Below are 19,363 nucleotides of genomic sequence, written 5' to 3' on the forward strand. Positions count from 1 at the left end.
CCAACATTTCCATATCTGTCTATGGTTTTTTTTTAATGTGCTCATTAAAATTCATCAGCATTTTTGGTGCAAATTTCTCCTAATACAGGTGTCCTCCCACTTACACAAGTTCACAACAGTTGGAAGGGACCCTGATGCTCATCTGGTCCATCACTTGCAATGCAGGAAACTCAACTAAAGCATCCATGACAGATGGCCAGCAAACCTCTGCCTTAAAACCTCTACAATTTTATATACTTAATAGCAGTTATATCCTACTCTTCTGCTTGCATTTACAAAAGTGGAGCCACTAAGAATAATCCAACAGTATACAAAACAAATAATAAAAACATAATGCCATGATACAACAAAACAGTTTAACAAGAAAAAAGCAGACAAGTTACAGCAGGTAAAACAGCTTTAAAAAAAAGGTCTTCCTTAACAAACCTCAAACCTCCTGGTATAAGGGGACTAAACAGATCTTTTGAGGCAAGGAGGTCCATAGTGTAGGCAAGACCCGCAATCCCCCCCCCCCAATTTCTTAGGCTGTCATATTTCAGCCGCCATGGGGTGGAGAGGGGAGAGGGAAGGGAGAGGAAGTGGGGTGGGGAAATATATCCCTTTAGGTCTCCTGGTCCAGTGCAGCTATTGTAAAAAGGTTTTAAATGATCCCACAGAGCAGCGGTCCTCAAACTTTTTAAACAGGGGGCCAGTTCACTGTCCCTCAGACACTGTTGGGAGCCAGACTAAAGAGGTGCCAGAAACATGCTCTTGTTCATGTATTTTTTTAAAAAAAAACACCTTGTTTCAAAATAATAGCCAGAACAGACACACAACAGGCACTATCAGTAATACTATAGTTACCTATACCTCACCTTTATACTTCATTTCTTCTGGGTTATTTTTGATGTTGTTGTTCCTCATGCATATGGCTTTCTCTGCATGGAAGTTTATTTTCAAACTTGGTGAAGTTTGGGTGGAGAGCTTTATTTTAAGGATTAACTCACCACTATTTACATGGAGATTCCCTTGTACAATGAACTGTTGTGATTCAGACTTCTGTTCTTGCTAATTCTGTTTGCATATGTTGCCTGTGTTTTTGGTGTTTCCCTAACTTTTAAGGTTGCCAAGGCCGCCACATGGGACCTGCACGGATATTAAGGAGGCAACCGGCCAGCGAGGCACTGCTCCGTTGATCACAGAGCCAGCCTGAGGGGAGGGTAGTAGGTTAAGGCAAAGGGTTCTTTTGCCACCATCCTACCCTCTGGCGGCTTAAAAGGGCAGCATGCCGTTAGCAAGCAGCCGGCACTGCCGGTAGCAACCGCGTTACCAGGGCTTTGTTACACACACACACAGTTTTACCTCAGGGCTCTTTCCGCCAGGCTGCTTCCAAGCCTTGGGCCTTGCAGGGAGGCTGGGTTCAGGACTCTGGTGGGCCACATCTGGCCCACGGACCGTAGTTTGAGGACCCCTACCAAAGAGGAACACTAGTCAACACACCCTTGCTACCACATTCTGGACCAAGAGAAGTTTCCAAAGGCTCTTTAAATGCAGCCCCATATAAAGCAAATTACAGTTTTCAAATCTAGACGTATAGGATCCATATGTCGTTAGGTTGCTTCCATCTTATGTAAAGAACCTGATGCTCGATCATAGTACTCATCTGTTAATCCAATTCAGGCAGCTTGCGCATGAAAATGCAGGTGCAAGGCTCCCTTCTTTGATTGTTTTGCAAAGTACATTAAAACTGCTTTGAAAAGAAGGATTAATCATTGTTTACCATCCCTTCAGAGTTCCTCCTCTCTAAATCTGAAAACAGGAGACTCTACAATAAATATTTGCTATCATTTTGTTAGAAACCATTCTACCCAGAGAGCAAAAATGGGTCCAGTCTTCTCATTCTGCTTTGACATCTGATGGGAAGTTGACACTCCCATATGACACTTGCCATTCGTCTGTCGTTTATTTCAACCCAACAGACATCCATGTCCCAAAATGTGTAGCTGTATAGCTGTGCATTAGAATTTTAAGGGAGGGGGGGAGTATAAGTATTATACTGAAAATGGAATTATACTTGACATGGAAATTGGGAACACATTCAATAAACTTTTATTCTTTTCTGTAATAAAAATAAAATTTGTAGCATTGCTCTTATAACCAGTGACCTAACCAAATTCCTCTGCGGTCTGAAAGACATCAAAGCACTATGTGAATTGATGTGAATACATTTGTGTTTGTGTGTATGACCTACCAAATCAGTTGTAGGTATACATAGAGAGAAGAGAATCAGTAAGTATCTTGCTTTTGTTGCCTGCTTAGGATTGAAAAACCATGGAACTTATCTGTAAGCTGTTGGGCTATGTTTGGCTTGGTGAGTAACAAGGTATGTAGGCTGGCACCACACATTCATTAGGTGGTCCTACATCCTTTATTATGTCTTGGTGGTGTTGCCCTTCTCTCTATAGGATGGGAATTCAGTCTGTGACATCCTAGTGGACGTTTGAAGATTTAGACCTAAAATTAAGCCCAACCACCAGAATTCTGGCTTAGATTCAAGGTTAACCAAAGAATGAGGTTGTTTTCAGTTTAGTTGTGGATTACGAACAGTTGTATCACTGACATACACTTGGATATTTGTACAAAAAGTTCCACTTGTTAAGACTTTATTATACAGTTTTTGGATTACAGTAGATAGAGCTAGGGATAGTCAGAAAGAAGGAGCTTTTCTTTGTTTATGGTAGAAAAGTGATAACGCAATTGAGAATGTAAACATGCTGAAAATGTCGTGCAAGATCAGAGCTTACGTTGTCACAAGTCACACTCATCGGACAATGATGGTATGATTCCCACCATGTCAAGAAGGTACTTCTTCGTCCCATGAGAACAAGTGACTCATGCGTACGTACAAAGCATACGTCCCTGGCGTCTTCATAATTGCAAGGTTCTGGTTTAGAGTGAAAATTTTAAGGAAAACCCTGTAATATGAGAAAGTAGATGTGACAGTTTAGTCAAATACACGTAGGGGATGATTTAGTACAGATACATTTTCCCAGTGCATGCTGTAGCTAGGACATACTAGTTTACTTCGAAATAAAAGCCTCATTTTCCCCTCTTGTCACCATCTGTTTGTCCATTCCCCGTTTAAGAATCTAAACCATTGAATAATGGCAAGGAAACTACAGCATGCCTCCTCAAGCCCATCTCTTCCAGTCTATCTGTTACCTGTCCATTCTCATGGCTCCGATAGCAATATTGTGGGTGGTTTCTCTGACATATTGAAACTCATTCAAAGTTTTGGCATAGTACACTATAACTGTTATCATCAAACCAGGACTTGCAAAGGTTTGGGAAATGTGCTAGAGTTACGAAAAGTGTATTATTAGCATGGCAGCTCAGTCTGCACCCAAGCGTTCCATCAAAACCAGAGATGGCTTGATCCAAGTCTATTTTTAAAGCAGTCTGCCCTCTTCCTTTCAATTTGCCTACCTGGAATATGTAATCTAGACTTTCCTTTTCCTGGACTTGTTTTCTACCTGATGATCATGGTAGCCCATCTGATGTCTCACCCAAATCTATGCTCTTGGTTCTTCTCTGCCAAATGGCATACTTTTTATTCATCTGCTAACTTAAAGTCTATGGTTATAAATCCAGCTCTCCTGACTGATAGGATTATTTGTAATGTTTAGCTTATTTGGCATTCTCTACAGCAGGGGTGGGGAACTTGTGGTTTCTGGACTCCAACTCCTGACATTCCTGGGTATGTTGGTTGGGGCTGAAGTTAGAATTCAACAAGATCTGGAAATCCAGGATTTTCCTACCCCTGCTCCCAAGGTTTGCAACCCCACCCATGAATTTTAGGCATGGTTCATTCAGATGGCTTAATTCATTTAGCTTAATTAATCTATATACAGTGGTACCTCTGGTTACGTACTTAATTTGTTCCGGAGGTCCGTTCTTAACCTGAAACTGTTCTTAATCTGAAGCACCACTTTAGCTAATGGGAACTCCTGCTGCTGCCACACTGCCGCTGCATGATTTCTGTTCCCATCCTGAAGCAAAGTTCTTAACCCGAGGTACTATTTCTGGGTTAGCGGAGTCTGTAACCTGAAGCGTCTGTAACCTGAAGCGTATGTAACCCGAAGTACCACTGTACTGCTTTTCAAAAAACAACATTTTCAAGGAAATAATTTGCCCCCAGTCTCTTGCAGAGCAAAAAGGCCCTGTAATGTCCCAGGTGATCATGAGTTAGGGCGTGGGTGGTTTGCATCTATTTTTAAAGAACCAAGTGTTGTACCTAACCCTGCAGGCAGAAGCAAATTCAGCTGGCTGGCACACATTGTCTTATTTACCTGGGGTGGTTAATTCCCCTTATTAATTGGTCACATGTCTGAAAAGAAAATGTGCCGTTAAGACCTGCTTATAGAACACTCCCTATGGAAAGCAGGCCAAATCAGATTGATCTTCCAACTGTGGTTTTTATTGCTGTGACTATGCCAGACAAGGCTGTTGCCTATACTTGTCCAGAGTGTTGCTTATTATATTATATGTCATGATGAGTATAACCCACCTCATACAACAGACTAATAGTGGGGGGGGGTTGCCATTTGCATTCTGATCTTATATGCGGTTATCGGGGGAAGCTAAATCAAAGTTCTGTCAGAATTTCGGGAAAGAATGCCTTAGTAATTTTGCTGCACTGGATCTGAAAATCTTTAGCCACTCCCTCCCTCAGCAACAGCGTTTAAATTGGCAAGAACTAAAAGTAACAGTGAACTGGGAGACCAATCAGATCTTGTGCTGCTTATTCCCCAAGCCAGCACACCCAAATTATGTTATTTGGCTAATATTTTGCAGTGGAAGTTTCCAACCTTGCCAACACAGTGGATCCTCCGGATACGAACTTAATTCGTCCCAGGGGTCAGTACTTACTCCGAAAAGTCCGTATCCAGAGGCACCACTTCTGCGCACACGCATGGCGTGATAGAGCACTTCTGCGCATGCACGCACAGTGAAACCCGGAAGTGTACACGTCCGGGTTTGCTGCGTTCGCAACCCGAAATTATGTTACATGAAGGTAACGTAGCCCAAGGTACCACTGTATCCTGTTTGGTCCCATGGAGGAGTTCAGAGGCAGGTTAGTTGCCACAGCACCATGGAGAGCTCCTTGTGAGAAACTTTCTCCAACAAGGGTTGGGAGTGAACTGAACCCGTTTGAGCCTCTGCCTCTGCTCCATCCCTCATAGGCTCTGTCCCCTTGTGAAGAACTAAAGGATCTTGAAAGGATCAGATCTGAAGATGGGCAGTTCTTCTGTGCTCCATGGCCTTCTGGCTGGAGAAGTCCTTGCACCATTGGTCTGCCGAGATACTGTGGGGAAACAGTCGGTTTCTCAAGCTCAGGAGGAGGTGACCATGTGGCTCCAGTTTTATGGAGCCTGCTGCTGTAGTAATGGCATATGGTTCAGTGAAATTCTGTCCGCCAACCTCACATTCAGTGGTCACCTCATCACCAGCATTAGGCCCAGAACCAGAAACCCTGTTTGGCTCCTTAGCTGGTAGCACTGTAGCCTCCAAGTCAGTGTTCTCACTGCTGGACTCTGAGGGTCATGACAACCATACACTTTCCTAAAAACAAAGGATCCACTTACTGCATAGACATCCAAGGGGGCCTCAGCTGGAAGGATAAGGGCAGAATTAGCTCCTACCTCAGCTATGCTTCCTAATGTAGCACTTTGCTTATTTCCTTAGGAATGAGAGGAGAAGCATTCAGGGATACCAGTGTGACTGAGGAAGGATAGTGGTCTCTGCTCCTTATGAGCATTTAGGGGGTGGTCTATAGGTTTTGCTGCTTCTCTAAGACTCTTGCTGACAGCAGTCTTTCTTTCATAGAACTTAAGGCAGTGGTGGCCAGACTTGGCCCTCCAGCTGTTTTTGGACTACAACTCCCATCATCCCTAGCTAACAGGACCAGTGGCCAGGGATGATGGGAATTGTAGTCCCAAAACAGCTGGAGGGCCAAGTTTTGGCCACCACTGACTTAAGGGGACACAATTACATAGGATTAAGTTAATGCAACTTTACCCAAGGCACCTACCAGATAAGACTGCCCCAACAGTTTCCTATTAGGAAATGAGAGACAGTAACATCAGCCGGGGAATTCCTTTCTATTTATCTTTCTATCCAGTGCTTGTTTTCTGGGGTACTCAAGGGTACACAGTACTGGCACCTTCTTTTTCGTAGAAGAAAAGCACTGCTTAAAAGTGTGGCAGTTACTGCAACAACTTCATGGTGAGTACCGGCACACTTTTTCTAGAAGAAAAGCACATCTATCTATCTATCTATCTATCTATCTATCTATCTATCTATCTATCATCTATCTATCTATCACATTAATTAAATTAAAAATATTTCTATCCTGCCCTTCATCAGTACAGACATCAAGATGGAGTGCAGAACACTAAAATAATAGCAACCCAGCAGATCATACAATGAACAACAATATGCATTGAAACTGATCGTCAAAAACAAAGACAGCAGCTAAAAAACCAGAGTTTATCAGGCTGAGAAGTTGACCGTGTTGATCCAGCCACTTCAAGGGCCTGATTTCTAGGCGTGCTGCCAGCTTCTATTGCTGCCCCACACCTTTTATCCATCCTGCTCTTGGTTCATGCATCATGCTGCATGCCACATTCCTGGAACATGACTGAGAATGCATTGAGATCATGCAGGCAGAGAAGAAGTGATTGAACTGTGGGAAAAGGCTGTTGAAGAATTAAAGCCACTTGATTCAGCATGGGCACAGCAATTATTTACACCACCACTTTTATAAGATATCCCATGACTGCAGGTCAGGATTATCACATACACCTGGTCTGCTGCTGCCAGAGCTCAACAGACACTGGCAAGGAGTCGGCTTATTTCAGAGATGAATGTCAAGTATGAAAAAAATGTTGTTTTTCATACTTGAATGCCGCTCATAAAGGAAACTTAACCCAAAGTAATCACATCTTCAGTAAGAAATATAGCAACTATGCCATCCAATTCTTCTGATGTATTATTTGCCTGCTCCCCTTTCTCTCCTGATATTATCCTCACAGGGCATATGGTGGCAAATTGTCTTGTTTTCAGGAGTGTGGGGTGTTCAGCTGGGCCAAACTCTGAGGTGATGGTCTTTGCCCACATCTCAGTTGGTAGACCATAAGACTCTTCATCACAGGTTCATGGGTTCAAGGCCCACACTGGGAAAAATATTCCAGCATTGCAGAGGGTTGGACTAGATGACGCTTGTGGTCCATTTCAACTCTACAATTGTATGATTCCCATATTTGCAGTTCTTACTGGGATAGGATATGTATAGGATATTCTGTTTTTTTAATGTTTGATGTTTTGTTGTACAGTGGTACCTCAGAAGTCAAACGGAATCTGTTCCAGAAGTCCATTCAACTTCCAAAACGTTTGGGTACCAAGATGTGGCTTCCAATTGGCTCCAAGAAGCTCCTGCAGCCAATCGGAAGCCACAGAAGCAGTGACGGATGTTTGGGTTCCAAAGAACGTTCACTAACTGGAACAATCACCTCCGGGTTTGCGATGTTCAGGAGCCAAAACGTTCGACTGGCAAGGCGTTCGACTTCCAAGCTATAGGATATAAATAAAATTATAATTATAATTTTATATATAATTATAATTATGGGGAAAACCATAGGGAAAATAAAGTGTGCAGCCTGATGTGTTTCATTTCCAGGTGTAGGTCTTTTGGCCACCACGTGGAAACTACTGGAAGCACTTCCAACACCGCGGAAGCTACATGTGGCTGTTAAACACACAAGTGTTGCTCAACACATCAAATAGAGAATTGCTACAGTGGTGGCCACTACTACAAACAAGCAGCATTGTCATTGAGACTTTTTGTGTGGTGAGGGTGATTCTAGGTGTTGGGTGGCTCTTGCCCTGTACAAATGGTGTGTGGAATTGCCAACATGTGGAAGCCATAAAAACAGGTCTTGGGTGTCCTAGATGGAGTGTATTCACCTTCATTGCACCAGCAGTTTCCCTACCTCCAACCCATTCTCTTGATGTTTAGGAATGCAATGAGGCAGCTGCCAAGGGGGCAGACAAGTATTGGGATTTTCTCAATCTTCCAAAACAGGGATTCAGTAGCTGCACAATTTATACAAAATTACAATAAATACAGGCATTGCCTTTCCCCCCATGTTTCAGTGGAAGCATGTCAGGAAGAACCCCTGTGTATTCTACAGCCCACCTCCTTATTACAGCCATGCTTTCTTAGCCATCTGATCGCCCCCATTCATACAAGCAGAAATAGTATTGGAATGCAGCCTTTCCTAAAAACTCATCATGTTCCATTCTGTGATTTTGTGCCAGTCGATGATCATGGCAGTGTGCCATAAAGGTAAAGGGACCTCTGACCATTAGGTTCAGTCATGACCGACTCTGGGGTTGCGGTGCTCATCTCTCTTCATTGGCCGAGGAAGCCGGCGTACAGCTTCCGGGTCATGTGGCCAGCATAACTAAGCTGCTTGTGGCGAACCAGAGCAGCACACAGAAACGCCGTTTACCTTCCTGCTGGAGTGGTACCTATTTATCTACTTGCACTTTGACGAGCTTCCAAACTGCTAGGTTGGCAGGAGCAGGGACTGAGCAGCGGGAGCTCACCCCGTTGCGGGGATTCGAACCACCGACCTTCTGACCGGCAAGTCCTAGGCTCTGTGGTTTAACCCATAGTAATCCGCAAAAAAATCCATTATCTTCACAGTTAGCTGTCATCTTTCATTTTTCCACCATATCAATTCTACCTGTGTTTGGGGTAAGTTGGCATGTGTGAAGAAAAGGGCTTAGTATTCAAATGGTGTCATGGTCAGCTGCCACATCTCCTTCTCTTAAACTTACGTGACCCACAAATGCACCCTCAAAGACTGCTGAGTTATTCCTCCCAGGAGATGTGTGGGTCAAAACTCAGATTCCAAAAGCAAATACTTCCTCCCAGCTGTTCTTCCTGCCTCTGTATTATTTTTTAAACATTTCCAGTAATACATGGAAATTTGTTTGGTTTGGGTTCCATTCCAGTCATGATTGCAGTTGTGAAGGCAGCCTGGGAGAGTCCAGCTGCAGAAAAATGGTTTGTTGATCATACATGCCATTTTCTTATGAGTCATTTCTAGTTAGTGAGGAATCTGTCGTCCCCCCCCCCCAATTTAATTTTTTAACTTTTAAGGCAAGAATACCTGGTATTAGTTGCAGTAAGGAGCCCCCATGAGGCCTAACCTCTAAATCGGGGTTGGAAAAGGAGAATACACTCAATATTTCCATTTACACAAATCTCCTTGCTTGGGATGGACACAGTCATGTCCAAATTCAAGAATTCGGATGACTTGAATTTCAAAGGAACAGCGAAGTGGAGACAAAAACAAAACTATTTTCAATTTGCTAACATTTTCAGCAGTGCTGGGAATATGATTGTATTATTATAATTGTTATTATATATTATTTTAGCACTCCTTGCAGAAATATACCCCAATTCATAAATGATATAACAGATCAACTTGATAGGGGGAGAAATATGATACATTACAGCAATAACATAAAACATGTTTTTGATCTACTATTCTTATAATATATGGTATCATTTTATGGGCCCCATTGACTTTGTCTGCAGTTTTTGTGCGATTTCGTCTGTGTTTTTTGCCCTCAGTTGCCTGAATTCAGGGATATCAGCACATAACCAAATCTGATGGGCTTTAAAGCTTTGTGTGCATGGTTTGATCTATTGTGTGATCCCAGGCTGGATGGAATCTCCCTTGTGACTAATCTAGGAAAGAAGACAAAGGAGCTCTGTGGGAGTGCTCTGTGGGAATGCTGCAACAGCAACTAAAATTAGTTTGATTTTTAGAAAGGGGGAACCCAGGGCTAAACTGAGTACTCATACCTGATGTGTACACTCTTCCTCCAAGTGGCTCAGGGCAATGCTCATGAAGTCATCCTACTTTATTCTCCCAACAGACCTTGTAAGATAGGCAAGCCTGAGAAAGGGTGAATGATCATTTTCAAGATTAACTGGGTGAGAATTTGAATCCAGATTACCCCAATCTGTGCCCAACACTGTGTTCACTACACTGGTTCTTGGCTTTTAGATACAATTTTCAAGTCAATTAATTGAAGGTTGAGGTGTTCAGCCTTCCTTGCCTTTTTGTCCTCCTACTTTGGCCGAAGGGTGAGGTACACTTAGACAAATACCTGAGCGATGCAGGAGAACCAAGGATCGAACAGGTTGTGAGGACAGACACTCTTGTCCTCACTCAATAGCAGTTAATGGATTTGAAGCCTAAAGTTAAGACCAGTGGCGTAGCGTGGGGGGTGCAGGGGGGGCGGCCGCACCGGGCGCAACATCTGGGGGTTAGGGTTAGGGGGCGCAAATCCACGGGTTAGGGGGCGCAAATCCACGGGTTAGGGGGCGCAAATCCACGGGTTAGGGGGCGCAAATCCACGGGTTAGGGGCGCAAATTACTTGCCTTGCCCCGGGTGCTGACAACCCACGCTACGCCACTGGTTAAGACTCATCTAATAGGAACACATGCAACCTGGCTCTCCAAGAATTTGAGTCCCCAGAGGCTTCATTAGTTACAATCACTGATGAAGATGCAGCCAAGCTTTAAAAGTTCATATCCACTTACTGTGCAGCTGCCCAGTGGCCCATTTTTAAAAAAAAAAAAATCTTTGTCAGAATACCAGTTGTTACCACCATCCTGGATGCAATTCAACAATCTATCTAGGTTACCCAGAAGTGGGCTATACTTGCTATATGAATCCAATCCTATCTCATGAGAGCCAGTGTGGTGTAGTGGTTAAGACCAGTAGTCTCGCAATCTGGGGAACCGGGTTCGCGTCTCCGCTCCTCCACATGCAGCTGCTGGGTGACCTTGGGCCAGTCACACTTCTCTGAAGTCTCTCAGCCCCACTCACCTCACAGAGTGTTTGTTGTGGGGGAGGAAGGGAAAGGAGAATGTTAGCCGCTTTGAGACTCCTGAAGGGGAGTGAAAGGCGGGATATCAAATCCAAACTCTTCTTCTTCTACATGCCACCTTTATCTGCTGAGGCTTCTCTGCCAAGAGGCAGAGAAGGTTGGATCATGGGATCGCAACTTACACACCCACTAAAGGAAGAGCTGCTGGCTATCTTTCTCAACCTTTTGTTTATCTCCCCTCCCTTCTTGACAGCTGAGCCTTCCCTGGAAACTGAGTCACTAAGAAAGAGAGATAAGGGGAGATGGGTTGAAAGAAGCAACCATCAGCAGCTACTTTTCCAAATTTTGTTTCTATTCTCTCCTAACTTATTCTGCTTCTTGGGGTGTGGGTGTGCACAGTGGATAGCCTTGGGATTGGTGATTTTAGCATTTGCTCTGGAGAGACCTGTGTGCTTGATTATTATTTGGGGGGGGATTATGGTGTATGAATTAATGGCTTTGATTGTATTGGTACACTGAAAATCTATGTGATCTTGTTATGTCTTATGAACAAACAAATTCAATCTGAACTGTAAGATGAGTTGTATGTTTGTACAGTGGTTAATACTTCATGCTCAAATAAGAATTTCGTTTGTTTGTTTGTTTGTTTGTTTGTTTTTTAAAAAGGCTGAGCCTGGTCAGAATTGTTTGCAGATGAGGCTGAAGTCAATTCCAATCCTGAAAGTCAGAGGTGCTTTAAACCTCTGGGAAGGTTTTGTTTGTGTATGTGGAGATTTGGATTATGAGTAGCGAAAGAGGTTTTCTTTTCTTAGACCATTACAAAAGCAAGATTTCATTTTGCCCTTAGATCCTTCTGATCTTCATTATGCCATCTTACCTCTTTCTGGGTTTACGCTCTACCCTTCAAGCAGATTCTCAGAGCAGCTTACAGCGCTAAAGCAAAAGTACCATCCCCAAAGCATTTAAGAGCATAAACACACCACAAACAAAAAGCAGCACAATCCTAAATCTAAAAAGAGCTTTACATTTAATACCTTTTCGCCAGAGTAAGCATGCTGGAGAGCAGAACCTGCTCTGTGTGCACCTTTTGAAATGCTAATGAGCCCATGCAAACCAGCCTTTCCTTTTATTTGTTCAGCTTTCCTTAACCATTTTGACCTATTTTCCAAAGAGATTGGTCTAGTTGGCATCTCAGGAGACAGTGTTTCCTCTCAGTGTTTCCATGAGTCACACAGAGATCCTCCAACACAGTACTTTTGATTTCAGTTGCTCAGGTCTATTTCAAATGATGCTTAGGAACCAACATAAAGGTGAAGGGACCCCTGACCATTAGGTCCAGTCGTGGCCGACTCTGGGGTTGCAACGCTCATCTCACTTTACTGGCCGAGGGAGCTGCCGTACAGCTTCCGGGTCATGTGGCCAGAATGACTAAGCTGCTTCTGGCGAACCAGAGCAGCGCATGGAAACGCCATTTACCTTTCCGCCGGAGCAGTACCTATTTATCTACTTGCACTTTGACATACTTTCGAACTGCTAGGTTGGCAGGAGCAGGGACTGAGCAACGGGAGCTCACCCCGTCGTGGGGATTTGAACCGCCGACCTTCTGTTTGGCAAGTCCTAGGCTCTGTGGTTTAACCCACAGCGCCACCAGCGTCCCTTTAGGAATGAACATAGCAAGCTGCCTTATAGTGAGGTGCTTCCAGAGTGTTGCTATTTTTGGGTGGGATTCAGTCCCATCCTGGCAAATTCAGGTTGCACGGTTCCAGTTGTGCAACAAACTGGCCTCCCCAAAAGATCAGACTTTTTGCAATAAGGAAAGCGATGGAAATATGCTTTTGAAAGTGTGGGGTGGCACTTGCTTTGATGCAATGCTGCCATCTAACCTCTCTGCAAACAAATCAGAACCTAGGACCTTCTGCACGTAAAGCAAATGTTCTGCCCCTGAGCTGTATATGATGTCAGGTATGGGACGTGGGTGGCGCTGTGGGTTAAACCACAGAGCCTAGGACTTGCCGATCAGAAGGTCGGCGGTTCGAATCTCCATGACGGGGTGAGCTCCCGTTGCTCGGTCCCTGCTCCTGCCAACCTAGCAGTTTGAAAGCACATCAAAAGTGCAAGTAGATAAATAGGTACTGCTCTGGCGGGAAGGTAAATGGCGTTTCTGTGCACTGCTCTGGTTCACCAGAAGCGGCTTAGTCATGCTGGCCACATGACCCGGAAGCTGTACGCCGGCTCCCTCAGCCAATAAAGCGAGATGAGTGGTGCAACCCCAGAATCGGCCACGACTGGACCTAACAGTCAGGGATCCCTTTACCTTTACCTTTACCTATGGGACAGGCAAGGGCAGGGCTTGGCTTAATGAGTGTTGACAGGCACTGCCAATCAGCTGGTTGCCTGCACAGCCGCTTCGTAGCTGGTTGTCAGCTCTTCAGAAGCCCGGTTCAAAGTGCTACACAAAATAGCACTTTGGGAGAGGGGCTTCTGAAGACATCTGTTAGTGTGCTATCTTGCCCTACACTTTGAATGGGACTTTTGAGGCATGAATGGTGACCTTTGAATCTTTGAATTGTAGGCTCGGAAGAGACCACGAGGCTCATCTAGTACAAGTCTTTTGCCCAACGTGGAGCTTGAACCCACCACCCTGAGATTAAGAGTCTCATGTTCTACTGACTGAACCATCCCAGAGACTTGACATCTTCATGACTTCAGGTGGGTGGAGCAGAGTTTGGAAAGTCAATGAAGGTACACAGAGCAGCACAATGCATTAGAAGAAGTGTAAATATGCTTGCTCCTCCTAACAAAGAACAGATGTCAGTGCTACACCAACACTAGTCACCCTCAGCACAAACAAAAATGGTACTAGTCTTGTTTCCATTCATTTGCCTTTCATGACTGGGTTAAGAAGAGAAAATCCTGTTGGATTTGGTTTCCTCTGCATGAAGTTGGGAGGGACTAGGAAGAATGACTGAGGTGTTGAAGGATTAGCAAACCTCAAGACAAGTAAAGCTTAAACATTAATCATTGATAGACAGATCCCAGGGCATCCCTAGGGATTGCTAACAGCTTAGAGATTGCTTGAAAGATAAAGCAGTATACAAATTCAGTAACTAACTATTCTCCCTGTAAGTTTCATGCTTCTTGCGCTAACGTTCCTAGTAATAGTCCCATTAAGAAAAAGTATCGTAGAATCATAGAATCATAGAGTTGGAAGAGACCACAAGGGCCATCGAGTCCAACCCCCTGCCAAGCAGGAAACACCATCAGAGCACTCCTGACATATGGTTGTCAAGCCTCTGCTTAAAGACCTCCAAAGTCGGAGACTCCACCACACTCCTTGGCAGCAAATTCCACTGTCGAACAGCTCTTACTGTCAGGAAGTTCTTCCTAATGTTTAGGTGGAATCTTCTTTCTTGTAGTTTGGATCCATTGCTCCGTGTCCGCTTCTCTGGAGCAGCAGAAAACAACCTTTCTCCCTCCTCTATGTGACATCCTTTTATATATTTGAACATGGCTATCATATCACCCCTTAACCTCCTCTTCTCCAGGCTAAACATGCCCAGCTCCCTTAGCCGTTCCTCATAAGGCATCGTTTCCAGGCCTTTGACCATTTTGGTTGCCCTCCTCTGGACACGTTCCAGTTTGTCAGTGTCCTTCTTGAATTGTGGTGCCCAGAACTGGACACAGTACTCCAGGCGAGGTCTGTCCAGAGCAGAATACAGTGGCAATATTACTTCTCTTGATCTAGATGCTATACTCCTATTGATGCAGCCCAGAATTGCATTGGCTTTTTAAGCTGCCGCGTCACACTGTTGGCTCATGTCAAGTTTGTGGTCAACCAAGACTCCTAGATCCTTTTCACATGTACTGCTCTCAAGCCAGGTGTCCCCCATCTTGTATTTGTGCCTCTCATTTTTTTTTGCCCAAGTGCAATGAAAGTAATAAAAATATGTTAACAAAACAGAAGAAAACACAGAACACTAAGCTGTAGATCAATTTAATACACCAAACACTGATGGAAAGCCTTGGTGAGCAGGTGAGTTTTAAGCAGACAACCAAAATGTCAGCACTAAGTGCAAACCTGTTTTTCATTGGAAGTACATTCCAAAGTCCAGGTGCCACAACACTAAATATCCTGGGCTTAGTGGACTTAAAAAGAACATCATGGGCACACAGCACTACTAAAAACATGTCTCACGAGGACCAAAATGACCAGGCAGGGGTACATAATGTAAGGCTTCCTTGTCACTGCTGCTAATCGGTCAGATTCCCACATATTGTTTGGATATGCACTATAGTGTTTTAACATTCTGAGAAGTGCATTAAAAAAAAACCCTGATGTCCATCTTGATACAAAATTTATAAAATATTTAACAAAAGTGGTTCTTACTGTATTTTTAGATCCCTTCAGTTAGTAAATGGGTAAACACAAAGCACTTGCTGTTTCAGATTTCATGCCACTTAGGCTGGAATAAGCCTCAACTGGAGCTGTGGGTTAAACCACAGAGCCTAGGATTTGCTGATCAGAAGGTTGGCAGTTCGAATCCCCGCGACGGGGTGAGCTCCCGTTACTCAGTCCCTGCTCCTGCCAACCTAGCAGTTCGAAAGCACGTCAAAAGTGCAAGTAGATAAATACCGTAGGTACTTCTCCTGCTGGAAGGTAAACAGCGTTTCTGTGCGCTGCTCTGGTTTGCCAGAAGTGGCTTAGTCATTCTGGCCACATGGCTATATGCCGGCTCCCTTGGCCAATAAAGTGAGATGAGCGCCGCAACCCCAGAGTCAGTCACGCCTGGACCTAATGGTGAGGGCAATGGCGTAGCGTGGGGGGTGCAGGGGGGGCGGCTGCACCGGGCGCAACATCTGGGGGTTAGGGTTAGGGGGCGCAAATCCACGGGTTAGGGGGCGCAAATTACTTGCCTTGCCCCGGGTGCTGACAACCCACGCTACGCCACTGGGTGAGGGGTCCCTTTACCTTTACCTAAGAGAAGGGATGATTTGATTTTTTTAAACCCTGTCCCTCTTCACAATCCTCACATATAAAAAGCTGCTTCAAAATTATGGGACTGTCGTATCTGGCATTGCAAGCAAGCCCCCTTCCTTGCGCAATTTGCCCTTATCGAGTGGTCCCTAAGATTATCCGCAGTGGCTCCTAGCAGTCAGCAGTCAGCAACTGTTGAGATGTTTAGACGGTTGAGATGTATCTGACATCTGGTGGGTTTTAGCTGTAACTACAGCAGCAGCCCAGCCCAGACATGAACAGATCTACCTAGGAATCCACTTGCTTTCTACAAGAGCGGCTGTCCAAGGTTCGAACTACAGGTGGCGATGAGCTGCGGAAAGCAATTTCCAAGGCTGCCAGTCTAAGAGTAGGAAAAGAGTAGGAGGGGCTGCTTAAATCTTACCCATCTTATCATTTGTCTGCTCAGAACTGCCCACCCTAAACTACTATTCTCCCTGTTGAGGAAAACGTACAGGCAATTCGCTCTTTTTTTCTCCTGGAAAAAAATAGCTTGTAGAAAACGATGCTGAGTATGCAAACAACAGAAAACGAAAGCAAAAGGCAGCCCCTCCACCTTTCCTCCAAGGCTGCTTTATATAGAAACAAAACAAAGCATACAGTTTGTATCTCAGTCTGCTGCAGTCCTGTTTCAGCCATGCTATGAGCCGGGGGCACTGGGCTAGACCTGGAGGACAAACAACTTACCTGCTACTGAGTAGCAGGTAACTGATCCAAAGGGCAAAATTTGAGCTAACAGGTGTGCAGGGCTTCTCCAGACATCCTTTACCTTGTGCATTTATGCTTATTTGTGCTCATCTTGGTATCAGGGCAGTTATCCACAAACACATTTTCAATGCTGCCTGTACCTCCAAAAGGTGGGCATACTGCTTCATTTCCACTTGGTGCATGTCCTGTAACTTCCTGCTAAAATTCTGCAACCTTTCCGTACCTCAAATGTTTTGGGCTCTGCATGTGTGTGTGTGTCCTACTTTTGTTGTTCGAGCGTGTCCCTCCAGACATCAATAACATGTTAAACGCTAGGGAAGCATTGCAGAACAACTAACAAAGCAGGATGGTGTGTGGATCATCCCGTATAAATCTGCTACTAATGCACTATTATTGCACCAATGACATAATGCAGAATACATTTACAAAACACAACATACCAGGCTGGCGTGGCTCTCAGGTTCTTCAGGATCTAGAAGCTATCCAAGGGAACTTTCCCCAAAAAAGGTAGCTGTGGATACAACACAGTCCAGGGCTTAAATGAGCTCATGTAACTCCTAGGTAAAGGGACCCCTGACTTTTAAGTCCAGTCGCAGACAACTCTGGGGTTGCGGCACTTATCTCGCTTTACTGTCCGAGGGAGCCGACATTTGTCCACATACAGTTTTTCTGGGTCATGTGGCCAGCATGACTAAGCCACTTCTGGCAAAACCAGAGCAGCGCATGGAAACACCGTTTACCTTCCCGCCAGAGTGGTACCTACTTATCTACTTGCACTTGACATGCTTTTGAACTGCTAGGTTGGCAGCAGCAGGGGCCGAGCAACGGGAGCTCACCCTGTCACAGGGATTCAAACCACCAACCTTCTGATCGGCAAGCCCTAGGCTCTATGGTTTAGACCACAGTGCCACCCGTGTCCCCATGTATCTCCTAGATAACTGCTATAGTTTTTCAAGTAGTACTTCCACAAGTGATCCATGCTAAGCCTTGAGGTCTCACACTATGACACAACCAAATGGCCTTTGATTACAGTTTTTGTCTTCTCCACCGGGGATGTATTTGGAGAATAAACCGTTTTGGGTGGTGTCTGGGGTAATTTTATAAAACAACACTAACTCTTGCCATCCTAGATTCCTGCAGCAGGGCTGTGACCATAGTGAATACTATGGCAGGTAACAGGAATCTTGTCATTGTGTCCGCTAAGTTGCTAATGCCTGGTGCTTGGACTTTTTGAGGTTGCTGTAAAATGATGCAAATATGACTCAGATGCTGAGAGGCCTTAAAAATAGATAAGGTTTAAGATCCAGCTGCTTACATAATCACACAAATCCACACTAATCCTTCCACAGCGCTACTCAGAACAGAGGACTTATCGAACTGGCAGTGCTGTGGATTCTGTAGTGCTCCGAACAAGGTTTCCTTGTCTTCAGCTGATATTTTTGGGGACAACATTCTGTGACTTTTCAGGCAGACTTTTAGCAATTTGTGGACTTCAAACAAAAATGCTGACATCCATAGGTGATTCCATGCATGGTGTTAACTTTGGGAAATGCCTCCAAAGCATCTGTTTATTCTTAATGACCGGTCTTCATTTTTTGTTGATATATAAAAAAATTGATTTTTAACAGATATTTGTATATTTCCATAATTCTCTGCACACATGCAAACATGGCTCAGTCCAATATATTTGTTGCCTGAGGCAAAGGATGAGCTGGCACCCCCTTGCCCAATTCCACAAAAAGAAGTTGAGTGGCTTAACAACTGATAACATCAACAATGGCAACAGGCCTGGATCCTGAGGGCAGGTGGATAGCTTTGAGGGAACAAGCCAGGCTGCAGGGCATACAAGCCTCTGTCTTCCAACCTCTTGTTGAACCTCTCTCTCACTTTCCTCAGAGACCATGCAGATCAGTCGTCTGTTTAATACACAGGCCAGTTCATTACTGCAACTGTCTTCCTAAAAGCAAAGGTATCCTTAAGAGGTAATGTGAGGCTAACTCAGATTGCTTGCTGCTCAGCAGGTAAACCTTTTGCGCCTATTAGGTCTGTAACTAATCTGTTTAGGATTAAATGTTATAGATATACCTGGCTGTAGCTGGGTGGAGATCTACTCTCCTTTATTGTTCTCTGTTTATGAGATTTTGGCATTTAATATGCCACCAAATAAAGGCTGGCTGCAGGCCCATGCAGATGGGAAGGAGCAGCTGGGTGCACTTGCCCTGGCCCTCAGGGGGCTGAGACAGCTGGGGGGGGGGCACCAGGGGCCTGCCGGACTTATGCTGTCATAGCAAGAACATCTCATGCTACCCAGCTAACCTTGGAATCTTGCCCCAGGCCTCAGACAAGCTCTGCACAGGCCTGGCTGGTAATGTCTTGGCTGTTCCTTAGCTGCTAAGCTCTAGTTTTGCCATCTGATCAATGACAGGGAATTGCAGACTTAAAGAGAATGAATAGTATTCCACAACTTTTTGATGTAAGAACTAGGGCCCCCAAGGATTTGTATTGACCTCCCCCACTTTTTAAAAAACCTGTTAATAAATTATCTAGGAGTTGAGCAGTGAGGTGGCTCAACTCCCCCAAGTTTGCTGGCTATATACTTCCCTTGTGAAAACTTTCCATTTGTTCCCACACATTTTCTTGTTCTTTAACCAGTTACTGATCTGACCTCTTAACTCAGGAGGGCTAAG

At 44.5% G+C, this 19,363-nt stretch overlaps 1 long non-coding RNA gene across 1 annotated transcript in view; it reads left to right on the forward strand.

Moving 5' to 3' along the window:
- LOC308585834 overlaps positions 1-19,363 on the forward strand; it is a 52,589-nt gene that overhangs the window by 31,693 nt on the left and 1,533 nt on the right. The window contains exon 3 of the long non-coding RNA XR_014007607.1: positions 13,527-13,663. This is a non-coding gene — a long non-coding RNA (uncharacterized lncRNA). The remainder of the gene's footprint in view (positions 1-13,526; positions 13,664-19,363) is intronic.

The sequence above is a fragment of the Podarcis bocagei genome, assembly GCF_964188305.1.
Source record: "Podarcis bocagei genome assembly, chromosome: 4".
In the NCBI taxonomy this organism is placed as follows: domain Eukaryota; kingdom Metazoa; phylum Chordata; class Lepidosauria; order Squamata; family Lacertidae; genus Podarcis; species Podarcis bocagei.